Raw genomic sequence first — 18,916 nt, 5'->3', positions numbered from 1 at the left:
GGTCATGTTGTCCACGATCAGAGCGCAGTAGAATGGCTCACTCCGTGATTGTGCAAACTTTTCAAGGAAGCAAAATGCTTCAGCTGTAAAGCCAGGAGCACCGTGGACTGAGCGATACCATTGCCTAAGTGTGCGCTGTAAAGGAACGACATCATTGAATTTGGACCTGACGTAGTCATACGTGGCTAGGGAATAAAAATGCAAAGTCAGCACGAACGCTAGGAGCTCGGGTGCGTATACACCCTTTTGCTTGTTGCCTGCTCTGTTCAGAAGCTGCTGAATATCACTTGAAAATGAAGATGTGAACACCTGTGATCCTTTATCTGAAAGGAGTTTTTGATCTCTGATTTCTGTGATAATTTCTTGCACTGTCTCATTTCTCTTTATCAGTCTTCGCTTCGTTTGGTGCAAAAGTTTTAACTTTCTTTTTCAACTGAATTATTTCTTCCTCAAAGGCACTGACGTTTTCTTTGTACCATTGTTTGGTGGGTGAAGACACAGGTGGCTCTTCTTCAGATTCAGACTCTTCATGCTGTGGTGAACAGTTACTGGCTGGGGCGTCTTCATACTTGCAGCCTGGACACTTCCTTTTCACCTGAAATAGACACCATATGTACAATCAGCGCCAAATGAAATGCGAACAAGAGAATCGAAACGCAGACTGCAAAACTGTAAGATATTACACTAGGGAGGCAAATTACTAGAGCGGTTGATATTCGCATTGAAGGCATAAAGACCGCTCTTTGGAAGTGTTAACAGGCCACGCTTGTATTTCCTCTCCAGCCGCTAATATTTTTCATTGCTTGTGCTCTCGTTTCGGTTGCTTTTTTCGTGTTTCCTTTGACGCTAGTGGTACTTCTGATGAGTCTCAAGTCAGAGAAAATTAAGAGCAGTTGCGAAGCTATGTCTCATTTGCTACCTCAAACATACTGCTTCATAAAGGTGGATGTATGTTATTTTCAATTTTATCCAATAGCACCTTTTCAAATCATTAGCCTGTTTATTTTGTTTAGTATCTAAGCTTGCATATTAATTCGATCTCTTCATGTCACCACCCACGCACACTTACTGAACACATTTGGTGACTGAAGCCGCATCTGTAGCCTACGGTTATGAGTAACAGTTTTCGTACTTCGTGTCCTATAAAAATGAAAAAAAAAAGTGAAGCGTTGCAAAATCTAGACATAATAGCGGTCTCTATCCAATGTCATGGTTACAGCCTAGCTGACGCGACTCTGCCAGACACCAAATTTGATGTAATTTTCGTCGAATGTCATTCAAAGGTAATGCCCTTCATTAGTTGTCACAATGAAAAATTTAATGACATTAGATGAAAGTGGCATCCGCGATCTAATGAGTTCGAGAAACTCAGTCGCATTTCTCGCTGTTGCAGCTGGCAGGGCACACAGTGTTGATATTTATTCGGCTTATCACGGTCACTTCTTTTCAACGAAAACAAGACTGCTGATGCAAGAGTTTCGCAACCGCAAAGCCACAAATACATCGCACGAAAAACGCGATGGATCGATGTTCTGCATACTCACGGGCTTCTGTAGATGCTCCGGAAATGCAGGGAACACAGAAGGGACACTACCTGCACTCAGTTGCATTGTCTCCAGTGCAGTCGAAGCACTCCGGCGCGAAATGCACACAGCAAAGGCGATCTCCATCTTTCGCGTGCCACCTTTCACGGCAAAAAGCCCGCTCCCACAGGCGCCGCAGCTTCAGATCTTTTGGAAACCTGTCGGTAATTCCTGGAATATTAATCATTGCACAAACACACAACTTATCAGTTGACATCCATCAGCAATGCGAACGTAGTGGCTCAATCAAACGTGTTTTCGTATACTTACAGGTGAAATGTGAGGCCGCAACTCTTCTTCAGCATGTTCGCACATCCCTAAGCAAAGCAAGAGACAACCATAATCAAATCGATGGTGTTTACATGCCCCTCACATCAACTTGCACTGCAAACCAACTCACGAAAACAGCAGCGCGAGCCGGCTCCGAGCGCACTTTTTGCCTCTGGTAAGATGGTGGCAGTCGATGGATGGATGGATGGATGGATGGATGGATGGATGGATGGATGGATGGATGGATGGACGGACGGACGGACGGACGGATACGGCTGAACCCTTTAAATCGGGTGGTGGCTCAAGCCACCTAGCCATGACTTATGAAATTTTACTCTTGTCTTAATTTTAGCCACCAATCAGATACCCTTCGTTTGGTTACTTCTACCCACTTAAAATCTACTTTCCATCACTGTCCTTAAACCCCAATGCCTTGGATAAATCAGCCCCGCTGCTTTCCACTGTAGGGTGAAGCCCTTTACAGAAAAGTATGAAGTGTTCAGCCGTTTCCTCCTCCTGTCCGCACGCAACACAGGTGTCGATCTTGTGGTACCTGACTCTATATGTCTTAGTCCTCAAAACTCAAACAACAAAGAGCTTCCCCTACAATTATCATCGATATTTTCTTTGGCAATTTCCTGCTTAAAGATCCTGTATGTTCCCAGTGCCGATTTCGTCAGCATCCCTGTTTTCCACTGAGCTCTCTCTGTTTCTTTAACATTTTTCTTAACCTATAATTGCTGACTGCCCCCTTACTGCTGTCCAGATATTTGCTTGTCCATTTTCTAGTTCGCTTTCTTCATTTCGTGTCAACATTCTTTATATACAGGTATCTGAAAACTTTCCTAGCCCACTGCTTTTCCTCCATTTTTCTCAATCGTTCCTCAAATGCTATCTTACTGCTAGCCTCTCTGCTCTTGAAAGATGCCCATCCCATATCACCTTTCACCCCCGATTTGGTGTATTGCCATGTGCTCCCAAAGCTAACCTCCCTACTCCCCGTTGTTTAATTTCTAGCCTTGCTTGAACACCTGGCCTCATACACAGGACCGCATTACCGAAGGTCAGGCTAGGGACCATCACCCCTTTCCAGATCCCTCTTACCACTTCATACCTATTGTAATTCCACAGTGCCCTATTTTTCATGACAGCTACATTCCTACTAGCTTTATTCATTACATATTTTTCATGCTCTGTCAGATACTCAGCACTGTTATTTATCCACACCCCAAGATACTTGTACTCATCCACTACTTCTAGCGTGAACTTCTGTATTCTATGCTCGCCGCCCTCTTCATTAAATATCATGGCTGCAGATTTTTCCTTACTAAACTTGAAACCTAATCTATCTCCCTCTGTACCACATGTCTATCAACTTCTGCAGGTCTTCCTTGTTGTCAGCCATTAGCACTATATTAGGCGTATATTGGTCCTGGTAATGACTGTTTAATCCATTCTCTTTGCTTGAAAAAAGAAAGCTTGAAGCCTAGTTCGCTCCTCTCTAGCTTGGTCTCCAACCTTTGCAGGTACAACATGAACAACAAAGGAGACAGAGGACATCCTTGCTTAAGCCCCTGTATTATCTCTACAGGCCCCGATACATTTTTTTCCCAATTTATAAGCACTCTGTTACCTTTATATACATATATCTTTTAAAAGATTAATTACTCCATCTTCCACATCTAGTGTGCCCAGTATGTCCCACAAATACTCTTCAATAACTTTGTCGTAGGCTCCCCTAATAACCAGAAATGCTAGCCATAGGGGCCTGTGTTCCTTTTCAGCAATCTCTATACGCTGCATCAATGAAAATAGATTGTCCTCCAACCTCCTTTGTTTCCGGAACCCATTTTGTAGCTCTTCTAGCACCCCCTCGTTCTCCACCCAAGCCTGCAGTCTGTCCTTTATAAACTGCATCACCACCCTGCAAACCACAGATGTCACTGTTATGGGACAGTAGTTACTTACATCAGCTTTGTCCCTCTTTCCCTTATATACCATGTTCATTCTACTTAATCGCCATTCATTGAGGACTTTCCCATCCACTATCATTTTGTTCACTACCTGTACTAATGTTTGCTTGGATTTTGGTCCTAGCTTCTTTATCAACATAATTGGAATACCATCTGGTCCTGTTGATGTGCCACTAGGAACCTTCTTCTCTGCCCTTTCCCACTCTCTTTGCTCAAGTGAAGCTATTGCAGTAACCGGTCTATCCCCCTTCGATTAATTATGTGCAACATTCCTTTCTTTAAATTTTTCTGTCATCCTTATTCCTATGTGTTTTATCGCTTCATCCCCTTCTAGTCGAATACCCCGATCTGTAACAATAAACCTTTGCTCTAACCTAGTCTTATTACTCATTGCATTTAGATGTTTCCAGAATTTTTGAGCTGCTTTTCTATCCCTTTTATTTAATTTTGACATCCATTGGGCACCCTTTCATCTAATTTTCTCATTAATCAAATAGGATGTTTCCCTTCTACATTTTATGAAGGTATCCCATTTTCTGTCTACTTCAACTTCTGGTTCCCCCCTCTTGGAATATGTGCTCCCTGGACGCTTCCTGACGTTTCTCTATCGCTCTCTTGACCTCCTCATCCCACCAACTCTTGGGTTTGCGTCTTTTCCCTTTTAGCTTTACTCACATATTAGCTCTAGCTCCAGTAATCGAGTTAATTTGGTATGATTCCATTCTGTTTCATTATCCTCAAAAATTACTTTCTCAACTTGTTTGGCTGCTGCTTCCAATTGCTTTTCTGAGTAAAAATTCCCTTCTGATTGTTCATCTCGCTTCAGTCCTACATTGGTTTCTGTTCTGAACCTCATCTTGATACGCTTGTGGTCAGTACCTAGACTTCTGGAACCATGTTCATCTATGCTCATTACCCTTAATCTATTATACATCCTCTGTGACACTAGTGCATAATCTGTCTAGTGCAGACTACCTACTTCCCATGTTATGAGCCCTTCACACTTCTCGGTACTGTTGCATACAACTAAATCATGCCTGTCACACATGTCCTACAGCATGTTTCCTGTCAAATCTGTGTACCCATCCAGGTCTTCTTAATGTGCGTTCATGTCGCCTAATATAATTATCTCACCCTGTCCTCCTAGCTCATCAGTGTCGCTTGCAATATATTCTAACATTTTCCTGTTTTCCTCTGTGGCATTATCTCCTGTCCACAGGTATACAAAGCCAAGGAGTGTTTGCTTCCCTGCCACTTTTCCTTTTAGCCATAAATATTGCTTGCGTGCCAGTTTAACCCTTTGAAAATTCATACTTTTATGATCGAATGCCCCAATTCTACCCCCCTTTCTGCTGCCCTCTGTTCTATTGCAATATTCCCATGCGTAGTCTGGGTTACGGGGTGGTTGCTCCATGTCTCTAAGATGCGTTTCCACTAAACCATATACCATTAATTCCTCCTGCCTTAACTGTTCTTCTATTTCCTCCCATTTCAATCTATTCCTGCCACCTTGCATGTTAATGAAACCTATATCTGAATTAACTTGGCTCTGGCGCTTGTGTCTATTTCTTCTCCTATGGTTCCATCGTCCCTTTGATCTTGGTTCTTCCTTCTCTACACTGGTTCCCTCAGAGCTCTGGGTCCCCCCAAAAAAGCTGTTGCCTGGCGACCTATCCTACTACCCACCCTCTTGCCAGGGGCACCACCGTAGTGAACGCCATCCTGTGCAAAAGGTTGAGGCCTGACCTCGTACACTTCCCTGTTAACTTCCATTACCCCGTATCCTAGTTGTCAACCCATTAATCTAACTACACGGTTAGCCTCAATGACCCTCCTTTCCATTTCGCTAGCCTGCCTCTGGACCTCTGGGATTGTGCATATGGTTACATGCACACTCTCAGAGGCCTCTCTAAGCCTACGCATCCCCACTTCTAACTGCTTCTCGAGATTCTGGCTCCTCCCCTTCAGCACATCGTTGAGACCAGCATGGATAACAACAAGGTGTTCGCCATCCATGTTGCCCCCTACCACCTCCTTGGTTTTGGCCATTGCGTCTACCATGCACTTCTTTGACTGGGCCTCCACCTGCACCCGCCTGTCCGCCTTCACTGTCGTCAAAACGCCTCCCTCAACCCTCGCTACGTTCGAGTCCCCGAGTACCAGAACCCTCCTGCGCTCTAACCGTTCGCTTCCTAACTGCGACTGTTGCCCTCCGGATTGCACTAGCTGTCTCTCCCGCCACCGTACGCTACTGTCGCGAGTTTCCGTGCTCGTTTTTACCTCTCTCTCTTCCCAACTCAAAGGCTGCTGCGTTACAGCACTGTAGGATCGACGAGCCTTGTCCCCCACCTGACTCGGGAATTAAATGAAGTGGCAGCGGCAACAAGCAAGCAATATCACTGCTCCGAACCGGGGTGCCCTGCTGGCCGCAGCCTGAGCGCTTCTACCTGCTCTTCTAGCTGGGCACGCTTTTCCCGCTCCTCCTTCAGCTCGCCCACAATTCGCTCCAACACGTCGGCATTAGCCTCCTCCCTCTTAAGCGACTCGGCGACCTGAGTTTCTAACTTAATCCGTTTCTCTCGTTCCACCTTCAGGTCCCCTTTGAATTCATTAATCCTAGCTGCCCATTCCCCTTTCACCGTCTGAACAGCCTCCTCAAAACGCTTACATATCTTGCACGCGAAGCTAGCCCCGTCCGCCTCGGCTCAGCTCCTGAACTCGGTCTCGTCTAAATAGCACCAAGTTCGCACTCCTGGCACTGCACTAACTTCCCGTCCCCGTCCAGGTTGACTTTCCTAGCTCGCTGACCCATTGCCCGGCCGACTATGCATCGTAAAAGCCCACCAAAAATCCTACACAAAAAGCCTTCGGCACTACGCAACGTAAAAGCCTGCCAAAATTCCTATACAAAAACCTTCAGCACTAAGCATTTGTCTGTGTATTGTGCGGGTTGTATCTTACTGAGTGTGTTCAAGTTCGGGTATGCGCCTGTTTGTAGCAGCCTCCAAGCTACGGAGTCTTCTCTGGTGAGAGATTTGTGCGGTGGGGGATACCGCTTCCTGCTGCCCCTGTAGTGGTTGAGTATAGCCGAGTGCTCTCTAGGGACTAGTTGGCTCGGCGTCCTCGAGACCGATGTCGTAGGGGGCTCGGTACGTAGTGTATCCTTGAGCTACCTTGTCGACCTCTCAGTTGCCTTCCACGTCCGCGTGTCCTGGCGTCCACACTATTGTGCGTTTAACTGGGTTTTTTTCTTGTGTGCTTCTTGTGTGGAGACCTCCAGAGCAGAGTATGCGGAGCACTCTGTGTCCTATTCTGCCTAACGTGTAGTTTCGGCATGCCTCTTGAGAGTCGGTGAGAATGGTTAGGGACCGCTTAGTCTGGTAGCCCTCCGCTACCGCTAGAGCGACGGCCGCTTCTTCAGCCTCGGTTACCGTGCAGTCTCGTAGCGATGCGCTAACGATTTCTCGTGTGTTCGAGTTTATCACCACCGCTACCACATTGGAGTTGGCTAGCCCTGTTTTCCTAGGGTATGTGGCTGCATCCACGTACACTGCTGTGTCCTGAGGGGGCTAGTGATTTTTGTATGTAGTCGGCTCTCGCCTTTCTGCGTTCTTCATGTAGATGGGGGTTCATGTTTTTATTAATTGGGGCCACCCTGATGTCGCGTCGTATTTCGTCCGGGATATTCGTGGTTCTTTGTATTTCTTTAATTTGTTCGCTGCATCCTTGCCTGTGCAGTAGCTCCCTGCCAGTCAGGGTCTTTTGTAGTCTTTGCAGTTGGGTGATGTTTTGCGCTTCTTTGAGCTCTTCAGAAGTGTTATGAAGCCCTAGTGCTAGGAGCTTCTCTAGATGTGCATTGGGGTAGGTGGAGTGCGGTCTTGTATGCTCTTCGGATTATCGCGTTGATTTGCTGGACCTCACTCTTGATTGGGTTATAGTACGGGAGGCTGTATGCTACCCGGCTGATCACTAGGCTCCTGACGAGCTTTAGAGTGTCTTCTTCCCGCATGCCCGATCGTCCGTGGGAGGTGCACGTAATCATGCGAGCGACTTGTAGTGTTGATGCCTTGAGGAGGGCTATGGTATGTGAGCAGCGCTGGTTCGACTACATCGACATGCCCAGTATTCTTATGAGTGTCTTCTCCGGAATCGGCTTTCCTTCTAGGTAGACGTCGAGTTTGAGCTCGTCGCTAGTTGGGAGTGTGCGGTTCTGTTTTCCTCTCCATACTCTGAGCAGCTCAGATTTCTCGGTGGAGCAGGCTAGCCCTCTTGCCCTCACGTAGTTTTCTATGCAGGTCACGGCTTTCTGTAGTCTTTCTTCTTTCTCTTTTAGTGAGCCCGTGTTTGTCCAAATTGTAATATCGTCGGCATACATGGCATGTTGTATACCCTCGAGTTCTCTGAGCTGATTCGCTAGGCCAATCATTGCTATATTGAACAGCGTTGGCGAGATGACTGATCCTTGGGGGGTTCCTTTGTTAGGGGTGTAGAACTTCTCCGAGCGGAGCTCTCCTAGCCCTATCGTGGCTGTCCTGTTAGAGAGGAAAGCTTTGACGTAACCGAAGACCTTCCTACCGCAGTTTAGGTCATCTAGACCCGCTAGGATGGCTTCGTGGCTCACATTGTCGAAAGCTCCCTTGATATCTAGTGCCGTTATCACGTTTTCTCCACTCCTGGTAATGTTACTTAGGACTTCTTTAATCTGTAAGAGCACGTCTTGAGTAGACAGCTTGGCTCGGAACCCGAACATGCTGTGGGGGTACAGTTCGTGGTCCTCCATGTGTTGTAGCCTGGTTGTAACCACCCTCTCGTACAGCTTCCCGAGAAATGATGTGAGGAAGATGGGTCTTAGGTTTTCGATTTGTAGTTTTTTGCCCGGTTTTGGTATCATGACTAACTCTGCATGTTTCCACTCCTCGGGGGACGGCCTCCGCTACCCAATGTTTATTGAGGAAGTCGGTTAGTTTTGCAACTAGCTCGTCACTGAGGTTGCGGATGAGTGCATTATTTTGTTTATCTTGTCCGCACCCGCTGCCGTATTTCTAGTTGTGCTTCTGATTGCTGCATAAACTCCTTCCTGCGTGATGGGTCTCTCTAGGTCTGTGTTTTCTGCTCCCCTGTAGCTTCCCGCGTACACAGTCGGGTTCGTGGCTTCGAAGCATCTGACGCGCACTTTGTCCAGGATTTCCTCGTCGGTCCCCTCGAACTTTTGAACCAGCCGGTGAATCGCTTTGTTATTCTCTGACTTGGTTTTGGTCGGGTCAATGAGCGCTTTAAGGATATGCCACGTCCTTACTGTGCTCAGAGTACCGTTGAGGGAGCTGCTAAACTGTTGCCAGTTTTACTCTCACTAGTTGCGCCGCGTACGCCTCTGCCTTAGCTGTTATTTCCGCTATTTTAAGTTTAAGCTTCCTGTTGTGTTTCTGTTTCTTCCACCTCTTGGTTAAGCCGCGTCTGGCTTCCCATAGCCTGAGAAGCCTGGCGTCTACTTCAGATGTTTGCGTTGTTCTTTTGACTTTGGTGTACTCGCCTTGCCTTTGCTTGACGTCCAACTTGGGCTGATCTGACGGGCTGAGCTGGCAGCAGCACCCAGCGGAGCCCTGGAATAGGGGCAGATGGCCACTGCTTAGAAGATGGAAGACACCATCTGATTTCGTGAATCTCACCAATCTGAGAGCTCAATAAAGGTTTTCCGTCGTCCTCCTCCTCCTCCTCGGCACTACGCAATGTAAAAGCCCGCCAAAATTCCTACAGAAAAAAAACCTTCAGCACTACGCAACGTAAAAGTCCGCCAAAATTCCTACACAAAAACCTTTGGCACACACACTTCCGCTAGCCTTCCTACCCTTAACTCGGTCTAAAACTACCGCCCGACAGCATGTACAAGCGCAAATACCAAAAAGCACTTAGCTTCGAACGTAGTCGCTGGTGCTCCGAAAAAAAGCCATCTGACCGTGCCCTGACAAGGCGGCTTCGGTCGGAGCGCGCCCTCTCCACTCCAGCAACTTTTATATATCCTCCTTGGTGTCCCTTTAGCGTTCCTTCCTCACTGCGCCTGCACTGCTGAACTGACGCTGCATATGAGTGGGGCACTTTTTTTGCTTTGCCATGTGCTGGTTCACGCCGTGTACGTAGGGCGAATCGAACGGACCTCACCTCGCCTCGCTCCCTCCTTCAAGGTCCTGCACATTCCAGCTACCCTGACGAAACTGGTGGCTGTGACTCGCTCAAAAGGGCCATTTTTTTTTTACTCGGTCTGTGCGCACGACGTCGTGATCTTGAACCGGAAAAGGTATGCGCACGACGCTACCTTAGCGCCCTCAGCGGCGGTGGTAGTGCGTGCAAGGTAGATCCGCCTTGGTGCGTGCTCGACGAAGACTGCGTTCGGCTGGCCGCTGCCGGCTGTCGAGCCTGTGCCACCCTCCCCGTGGTGCCCTACTCCGGCGCCAAACATGGCTCACGGATGGTCGCTGAGACTGCTTTCTCGTCGTAGTCACGTTACTCAAATCAGCAGCCGGACGGCTCGGCATTGTGTGCCGCTACCGCTGTCCATGCTGGCGATGTATACTGATCGATCGCAGGAGCGATCAGCGCCGTGATGCTCGCCCGCTTCCTTGTGCACATCGAGTTTTCCTTTGCAAACATATTCGGCCGCAGCAGCAGCGGACTTACGAAAGCCGGATACATGCAAATTGAGTTTGTACCCGCCGGGCACGTACAGGAGTTTCGGTTACGACTTATATGCCACACACTGCACTTTTACTTAATGGAAAGAAATAATTATCATTGTTCCTTCTGATAAATTGCCGGAAAATTGTAGTTCTACTTTACCACTGTTTCCTCGCATGCCTATGCTTTTTTATTGTGAACTACTAGAACTTATGTCACAGTCTTCAAAACTTAAAAGTAGCAGTACTTCACACGGCTCCACGATTCCAGGCAGGCAGCCACTTCGCCGAACAGAGAATGTAGCACTGCTAGAAAAACAGTTATAAGCTGCTGTCGTACAGTCTATGATTGCTGTTAAATGTGATAAGGAGCACCAACCTAAGATCGAGTTCCGCGCGCGAGTCAGCCCGACGACGATTAGGGTTGGGGTATACAGTATTGTGCGTTTTTATCGCTGACACTCAAAAATTTCCCCGCCTCAACCGCTGGCTCGTTTGCGGTGAAACTGCACACAGAGCTTGCGTATTATGGTAACTTTTGTATCGTAGCAAGTTTGACAATGGTACTTACTTAGTTCAGGCGCACATGATGCGAAAACGTAAGCGTCTACGAGAGATCGGTGAGCCAAAACCCGCAGACGACGCTTTTTCGCTAAAAAAACCGGCAGTGGCGCCATCTGTTTTCGACTTGCAACGCTCGCCTCGGCGGCCTAGTCATGACGCTTTCCGCTGCCGAAAACAGATGGCGCCACTGCCGGTTTTCAGCGAAAAAGCGTCGTCTGCGGGTTTTGGCTCGCCGATCTCTCGTAGACGCTTACGTTTTCGCATCATGTGCGCCTGAACTAAGTAAGTACCATTGTCAAACTTGTTACGATACAAAAGTTACCATAATACGCAAGCTCTGTGTGCAGTTTCACCGCAAACGAGCCAGCGGTTGAGGCGGGGAAATTTTTGAGTGTCAGCGATAAAAACGCACAATACTGTATTACTGTTGTAAGGCGTGTCAGTTCTGATTCTGAGCAATAGCAATACGGCACGAGCACGGCGTTGTACTTTTCAGCGCAGCTGTCCCGAATCACACTTCCAGCAATTCGGGTACCCCCGTAAAAGCCGCACATCGCTTTATTTACAAATTGCAACGCCAGCAGCAGCTCACGACACAGCGCCAAGAAGTAGTACGTCCGGCCGCGGATTTTAGTAGCGGCGGCCCAGCCGAACATTCTTCGAGTGCGCGCCGCCGCTGCCGCAACCGCCGCTGAGGACGCTAAGGTCGCGTCGTGTGCATACCTTTTCCGGTTCAAGATCACGACGTCGTGCACACAGACCGAGTCTCTTTTTTTTTACCTACACTGGTGTAGTGTAGCATGTATTCATTTTTTTTTTGCCTGTGTAGCAAAACTGTAGCACCGCCTACCTACACGGGCGCATTTCTTTTACACGTAGTGTAGAATGAAAACTACACTTTCTACACCGCTTTCTGTGGAGGTGTAGGCTAGCAGACGAAAAAAGAAAGCGCGCGTTTCAAACGCACAACGCCATTTTCTGATGGCAAATGCCGCCAGCGGTTGCAGCGCAGCCTTGCAAGTCCATGAAGTTCGTCCGCGAGGACCACGGTAGCGTTGTGGCGGTGCACTCATGCCTCTAAGTGGCAACCTTATCTTCGACGAAGTTGAAATCGCTTGCACGACATGTTTATGCCATGCCATGGACTACACCTTGGCCAATCCCCCCATGTGGGTATGTGCCATGCCGAAGAAGAAGACTGAAAGTGCATATTTTAGTCTGCTGAACGCTACTTCGCGTTTAGGTACAGGCCGCGTTCGTTCGGTTGGTATCAGCGTTTGGCGACTCAGGTGAAAAATATGATGGTTTATGGTTTATAGGGGTTTAACGTCCCAAAGCGACTCAGGCTATGAGAGACGCCGTAGTAAAGGGCTCCGGAGATTTCGACCACCTGGGGTTCTTTAACGTGCACTGACATCGCACAGTACACGGGCCTCTATAATTTCGCCTCCATCCAAATTCAACCGCTGCGGCCGAGATCGCACCCACGTCTTTCGGGCCAGCAGCCGAGCGCCATAACCACTCGGCCGGCCACCGCGGCGGCGTGAGAAATACGAGTATATTGGCATACTTGGTAATCTACGTACCTGTGTATGTTAGTGCGAAGCTCCCTACGCTTACAGTATCGTCTTTCATGTCTGTGTAATAATACGGCGGCGTCCCAAAGCGGTCGGTAAGCCCGCTGGCTGAGAGTCGAGAAACAGCCATGGAAAGTCGCACCCATATGCCTCGGAACGCCGGTTTCAGTTTCAACGCGGCGCATAATGCTGTTCCCCTAGTCACGACAGAAGCATGGATGCTTTGTACGTGGTACGCTCCATGCATCCGCAGAGCAGACAAGTTTGTGTGTTGCACTCCATTTGAGGGGCAACAAAAATGTCCTTTGCATTTCTCTACCCTAATAAACACCACGCAAAAACGTTTTGCAGTATATATTTCTCATTTCATCTTATAGTATATTACGACGACCCAAACATTCAGAGCAATTGTCGTCTGCTATTCAGAGGACGGCGACGATCGGTATCACGCTATTGGCTGACGCTCGTGCAGAAGAGTGCAGCGTCGCACGTCATAGCTTTAGCCACGTCCTCCACTCGCCTACGCCAGCTTGCACGAAGTGTAGGTTAAAAAAAATAGCCCTAAAGTTCACAGAAGTTCCCAAAGCTTCTGGATGCATGAGCAGCGAAGAATGGGCTGAAACTTTTAACCGACGTACTTCATATTCAGCCCGAAAATGGGCACGGGGTGGGAAAATTGCGAATGAAACACGTAAACGTGCAGACTATATTAAATAAGCTTCTGAAGTGAAGTTTGCGTTTAGATATTCAGTGCTCCCTCCGCTTAAGTAAAACGAATTAAAAAATGCGGCCAGTACGACATCACTATGCCTTCGGAATACTGACACTTCGTACTCTCTCGATGGGCAAAAGGCATTCAAAGGTGCGTGAGTAGCAACCGTCACCAGTATTTTAAAATTTCCCGCCTTGCGACTTTTGTACTTGTGGCTCCATGCAGCGGCACTAACGCGAAACCGCTACAGAAGAATTACAGCGGACAAGACGGGACAGGACGAAGCAAGAAGTTATACCCCTGTCAAGCGGGCAAGTTAAGTGCATTAACGGGTAGTGTCACTCGCTATAAGTGCACAGGGGTAAACACACACAGCAACAACAGTAGTCCCGTCTCGTGCGCTGTATTTCTCCTCAGCGGGCGGGAATCTTACGTTCTACGGTTCTACTCCCGCTGGCGCCGTCACATTTTGTCACTTGACGTGGCTGGAAATCTTGCGATGTTTTCGCATGTTGTTGCGAAAGCTGCTCGCATCCTACAAACGAGATTCATTCCGCCAAATTCTGCACGAATGCTGGTTTTATGCACTTAAAATGGGGCTAATCGCTGCTACACCAATTTTTGAAACTCCCGCGGTAAGCGGTACTAGGACTGAGTGCCTAAAAAGCAACCAATCCTAGTAGCCGTGCCTAAAAGCTGTGGCGACGACGCTTGCTGTGGGACCGCATTGCTATTTTTTTGCATACTTCGATCGAAGTCGACGTAAAATGCACTCGCCGCATCAGTTGAGCGCTGCACTTCCCTGTGGATGCTATATATTTACGACTGCGCGTTTGATCACGGAGACTTCTACGAACCAGCCGTGAAGATGGGGCTTTAGGCATATCGCCTGGCGTTAGGTGGCACGGTGAAGGATGTCAGAAACTCGTGGTCAGAAATGTGAAGTTACATATGACGCCATCCGAACTGACTTCGAGAGCCTTGCTTGTGTGGCCTCCAAAAAGCCCTGCGCCACAGGAGAGACCCCCGTGAGTACTGCACAGTCAGTGCGGATTATTAATCCGGAGCCCTCCACTACGGCGTCTCTCATAGCTCATGTGTCGTTTCAGCGCTGAGCCACTGAGCAGTGTCTCAACGCCGCAAGTGCCGCGACAGCCCAACATCGGAGTTTTAGCTCAGTCAGACGGACAGACTTCAGCACGTATATAAGCTGCGCATAGGCTAGTGCAGCTCTGCTTGTAGTTCACTGCGAGCTTTGCATTTTCTGGCGAATGTTGCTTCTTCAGTTTGCTCCCCCGTCCTCCCTATTCTTTCAGTCGAAAATTTTTAGATATATCATCTCAAAATGATACATTTGAACGATAAGCACGCGAACTTGTATACGTTTAACCCCGCACAGACCAAGCTTAAAGCTAGTATTTAATTTATTGCCGAGGCTAGCAAGCAGTGAAACCCTTTACCCAACGTAGACGCAGCAGCACACGGAAAGCAGTTTTTGTGTTAGGTACAACGTGTTGCGTTCTTCCATTTATTGCCACACCCGTGGGCAGTGCAAAAGAACCATAGGTGGTCGAAATAAATCCGGAGCCCTCCACTACTGCGTCTCTTTCCACTTTCTTTCACTCTCTTCTCCATCATGACCTCGCGGCGGTGTTGATGCAGCTGAGGTTTCCACTAGGGGTGGCCGCCAAAGCTCCAGCCCTGCTTAATGTAAAAGTTTTTTTCTCTCGGTCCCTCCTCTGAGACAGCACTTTTTATAACCACTTTTGATTTTTATTGGTTCCTTCTCTGCCAAAAAAAGTTTATTCCTTCATTTTTTATGTACTAAAGCTCTGTTTTATCCCGGTCTCTTTTGTAGCGCCCCTTAGCTTTGTAGTGGAGGAGGTGCGGGTGTTTGCTGAAACTAACCTCCAATATCGTAAACAAAGCACTTGTTCTCCTTTTCTCCTTTATTTACGAAACAACATATTTATTGTATCCGCAGACAAAGCAAATTTTTAATTTTTAATGTGGCTAGACGTTTATGAGTTACAGAGTGGCCAGTACTTGGCGCAAACAAAAACTTTTTTTCCTGATATAAAACTTCAATCATATTTTAAGTACGTTATATTGCAGTAAAAATTAATATTGTAAATTTTCTTTACAAATAAATATAAATATTTGCAATCTACTGACTAAAGTTTGCTGTTGCCAGAGGTTTGCAATATAATTTTGAACATTGTTGCCTGATTTCTGCAGTTTGCATAAAATATTGAGTTTGTTGAATGTTTATTTAAAGTGTTTTATTGCAAACTTCAAGAAGAAATGTACAGCAAAGAATATCCAATGAGTCTATCTTATGCTAGTTTATGCTATAGTGTGTGTGTGGTCCAAGGGGGCGCTGCAGCCCAGAGCGTCGAGAGTCGTCTGCATTCATATGCGCATTACACTGTAGCCCAGTTTTGCATGCGGGAACTCTGAGCACGCCCCGCAGTAGCAGTGGCGGACAGCTTCGTACCACTTGACGTGACTATTTGTGAGACATGTCAGGAGGTCTCTCTTTTTAGCAGATGTGTCCGTGCCCGCGCAATGGCGGTGGTCGTTTTCTCAGGTAACAAAAAGAAATCCGAATGTTTGAAAAGCAGTACGTTGTGTCGTCCATATGGGGAGCCATATTAATGTACGATCTTCTGTGCCACGCTATTCTCTATTTACGCCGTTCTACCAGTCGTTTACTACGGTGGCTAGATTCGTTTAACGTGCCGATTTGCGGCCCTAAATCGTGTTCTGGCGCGCGGGGAATATATACTGCGCCAAAATATTTTTGGCAAATCTTTTTATTGCTTGAGCACCTTTCAAAATATGCGGCTGCACAACGTACGAGTTTCCTTGTTTTTTTTTCAGATTTCAGTATTAATTCTTGAAGAAAATGCCGCCCCTTTCCTAGCTGGCTTTTTGCGGTGGTTAGAGGACGCCGTACCATTCGAGAAAATGAGCTCCAAGCCCCGGTATTTCGGCATATTTCTGCCAAAAATAATTCATATATGAGAAACGCTGTTGTTTCTCATGTTCTTCTGTCGCGATGCAGACTTTGGCGGCCCAAGCAGAAATACAAGGTATGGCTCATTCTCTAAGGGTTATCGAAGTAAAGAAAAAAATTCTGAACTGGAGCAGTTTCTCTGTGTTCACTTCACCGCGTGGCTCGGTGCGGTGACGCATGTCGACTTGCTATGCGGTGAAGCGAGCATACGGGAGCCGAAGAAATCCCCGAGTTCGAAGTCTTCCGCGGATTTTGCTTGAGCAGCTTGCTCTTGGCAGCAAGACATGAGAAACAACGATGTTTTTCCCAGGCCGCATACATTATTTTTTTTGTCGGTACGGCTAGTCCTGCCAAAACCGTAAAACAGTGCCAGAAAATCGTTTCTTTTTTTTTTCTAATTCGTGAAGTAGCCACTTTTGCGGGGTATTATAATTAGCATTACAAACAGACAAAAAAGGAAGTATCTCGCTGACTATTCTGAGCTTATATAAACATAAGGAAGAGAAGAAAATGTTGAACACAAAAAGAGATAAGAGAGAGCGAGAAAACTTTATTTGACACAATTGTCGGGAATTAGGGAAGTTGGGTCCTTGGGCGGCATGCCTAGTCCGGGGTGCCATTGGATTTTGCTGCTGCCTTCGCCCTCGTGATGAGCCATTCCTGGCTAATTGAGGCATGAGCTGGACAGAGCTGTCTTCCACCTCTCATTTGTTCGCTGATGGATTGACCAAGATTTGGAATTGAAAATTTCTGGGTCTATAAAGCGTAATTTCTTAGTGTTATTGCAAGTGTTTGTCTGCAGTTTCCTAAGCTTTCTCTCATGCACTTTGTTCATTCTGGGTATATGCACTAGCTTCCCTCAAGTCTATTGTTGAAGCTGCACTGTGTATGCAATGAGCATGTTTGAGTCATGATCAGTTAAGTTAATGGAAGGATGTTCGGGGGAGGAAAGCTCGGGAAACGGTGCATACACCTTCGTTCCCTTTGAAGCCCTGATGGCCTGGTAACCAAATTAAGTGTTTAGTTTCTGCAGTGTATTAATTCTGCATATTCTTGCTGCTTTGGAATTAGTTCTACCTTTGCTGAATTTCCTGTGGGCTGTCTGTGAGTCCATGAGAATAAATTCTGAGTGCTTGTCTGCAGCAGCTGTAGGGCTATTTCCTTGGCTTCTGAGCTAGGTATTGTGACAATTGATAATTCTGCCCCTATGTGGATGTTCAGCTCCCTGACAATGATCAATCAGTCTTCCCGCATCATCCAGGCATGTCATGCCTATTTCCCCTCTGAATGCCTTTTGGATCGCCTTTGCTCTGGCTTTTCTTCTCTCCTCATTGTAAATTGGGTGCATATTCCTGGTAGAGAAGACTTGCATTTATTTTCCCTCTCCAGGCTTAAGGATGTCGAGTCTGTGCTCAGTGGATTTTGTCTGTGTTCAGTGGAAGGGGATTTTGAGGTCATGGAACACCATTCTCCCAGTCTTGGTGTTGGCAAGCCTCACTTTCTGTGCTGTAAGATGGGCCTCTGATTTCTTCCACCGTGCCATTAATGCCTATGCATAGTGGTTTCTCATTAAGTGTATTTGGCTGAGTGCTTTCTTTTAAGGCCTTTTTGAAGATTGTGTCAAGTTTGATGACTTCTGCTTTCTTCAGCCTCAGAGAGTGAGTTGCATGGTCAAAGCAAACTGAGTATACTTTGACCAGTGTATTACTATCCTGATGCTAGTTTAACATTTCATTGCGACACTTTTCTGATGTTCTTTTGCAAGCGCAGTTCCATATTTGATACTTTTACTGTTTACCTTTCTTTTCTTGTGTGTGCGGAAATCTGGTCTATGGATGTACTACCTTAGAGAAATTTTTGTCTTGTTGAATGTATTCTTCTTCTGCACTTGGTAAGTCATTATGCCATGTCATTTTTAGTGACTTTTCTCTGGAACCAAGCACACTCAAGTATGTTTCAAGTATGTTTCCCAATTAAAGCATTTATAACACATTGTATTTTAATCTTTATCTTCCCATCTGCTTGGTCTTTTTAGACTGCAGTATGTTCTAAGTAAAGTAAATAATGAAATGTTATTCTGTTAATCACAATGCTTGGGCAAGTCTCGGGGTGCCATTTTTCAGCATTCTGGCTCTCTAGTTTGTTATTCTTCTGATTATTCAGCTCACTTCTTCCTCACCTCCTTTAGTTCCGCTATGGGGATAGAGTCGTTTCCCATGTTGTTGGTGATTAGCCTAAGGATTCTTATGTTTTCTACCTCCCAAAGGTGTGTTCCACTGATCCTGTTTTAATCTTTCCATCTTCTCCTTTCCTTCTGAGGACAAGTAGCTCCAACATTTCTGTGGAGCACTTGAGTCAGGATTCCGTGCCATAAGATTGCTTTGTTTTGGCTGTTTCTTCAAGGTTAGATTCATCTGTTCGATGTTTCCCTGGTTTGTCCAAATTGTTACATTGTCGGCGTAAGGTGCTTGTCTGATCCCTTTGATTTTGCTTAACTGTTCTGCCAGTGTTCTGGCAGCATGGTCATAGCCTACATCTTCGCCTTCAACA

At 46.8% G+C, this 18,916-nt stretch overlaps 1 protein-coding gene and 2 pseudogenes across 14 annotated transcripts in view; 1 reads left to right on the top strand and 2 right to left on the bottom strand.

Moving 5' to 3' along the window:
* The window catches only part of LOC144115527 (uncharacterized), a 339,252-nt gene that overhangs the window by 18,153 nt on the left and 302,183 nt on the right, over positions 1-18,916 (top strand). The window lies entirely within an intron of this gene.
* On the bottom strand, positions 80-1,861 carry LOC144116473 (THAP domain-containing protein 2-like; annotated as a pseudogene).
* LOC144116472 (uncharacterized) lies at positions 5,149-10,280 on the bottom strand (annotated as a pseudogene).

This window comes from Amblyomma americanum, chromosome 1, assembly GCF_052857255.1.
Source record: "Amblyomma americanum isolate KBUSLIRL-KWMA chromosome 1, ASM5285725v1, whole genome shotgun sequence".
Taxonomy (NCBI): Eukaryota; Metazoa; Arthropoda; class Arachnida; order Ixodida; family Ixodidae; genus Amblyomma; species Amblyomma americanum.
This window is presented reverse-complemented; position numbering and strand designations above follow the sequence as displayed.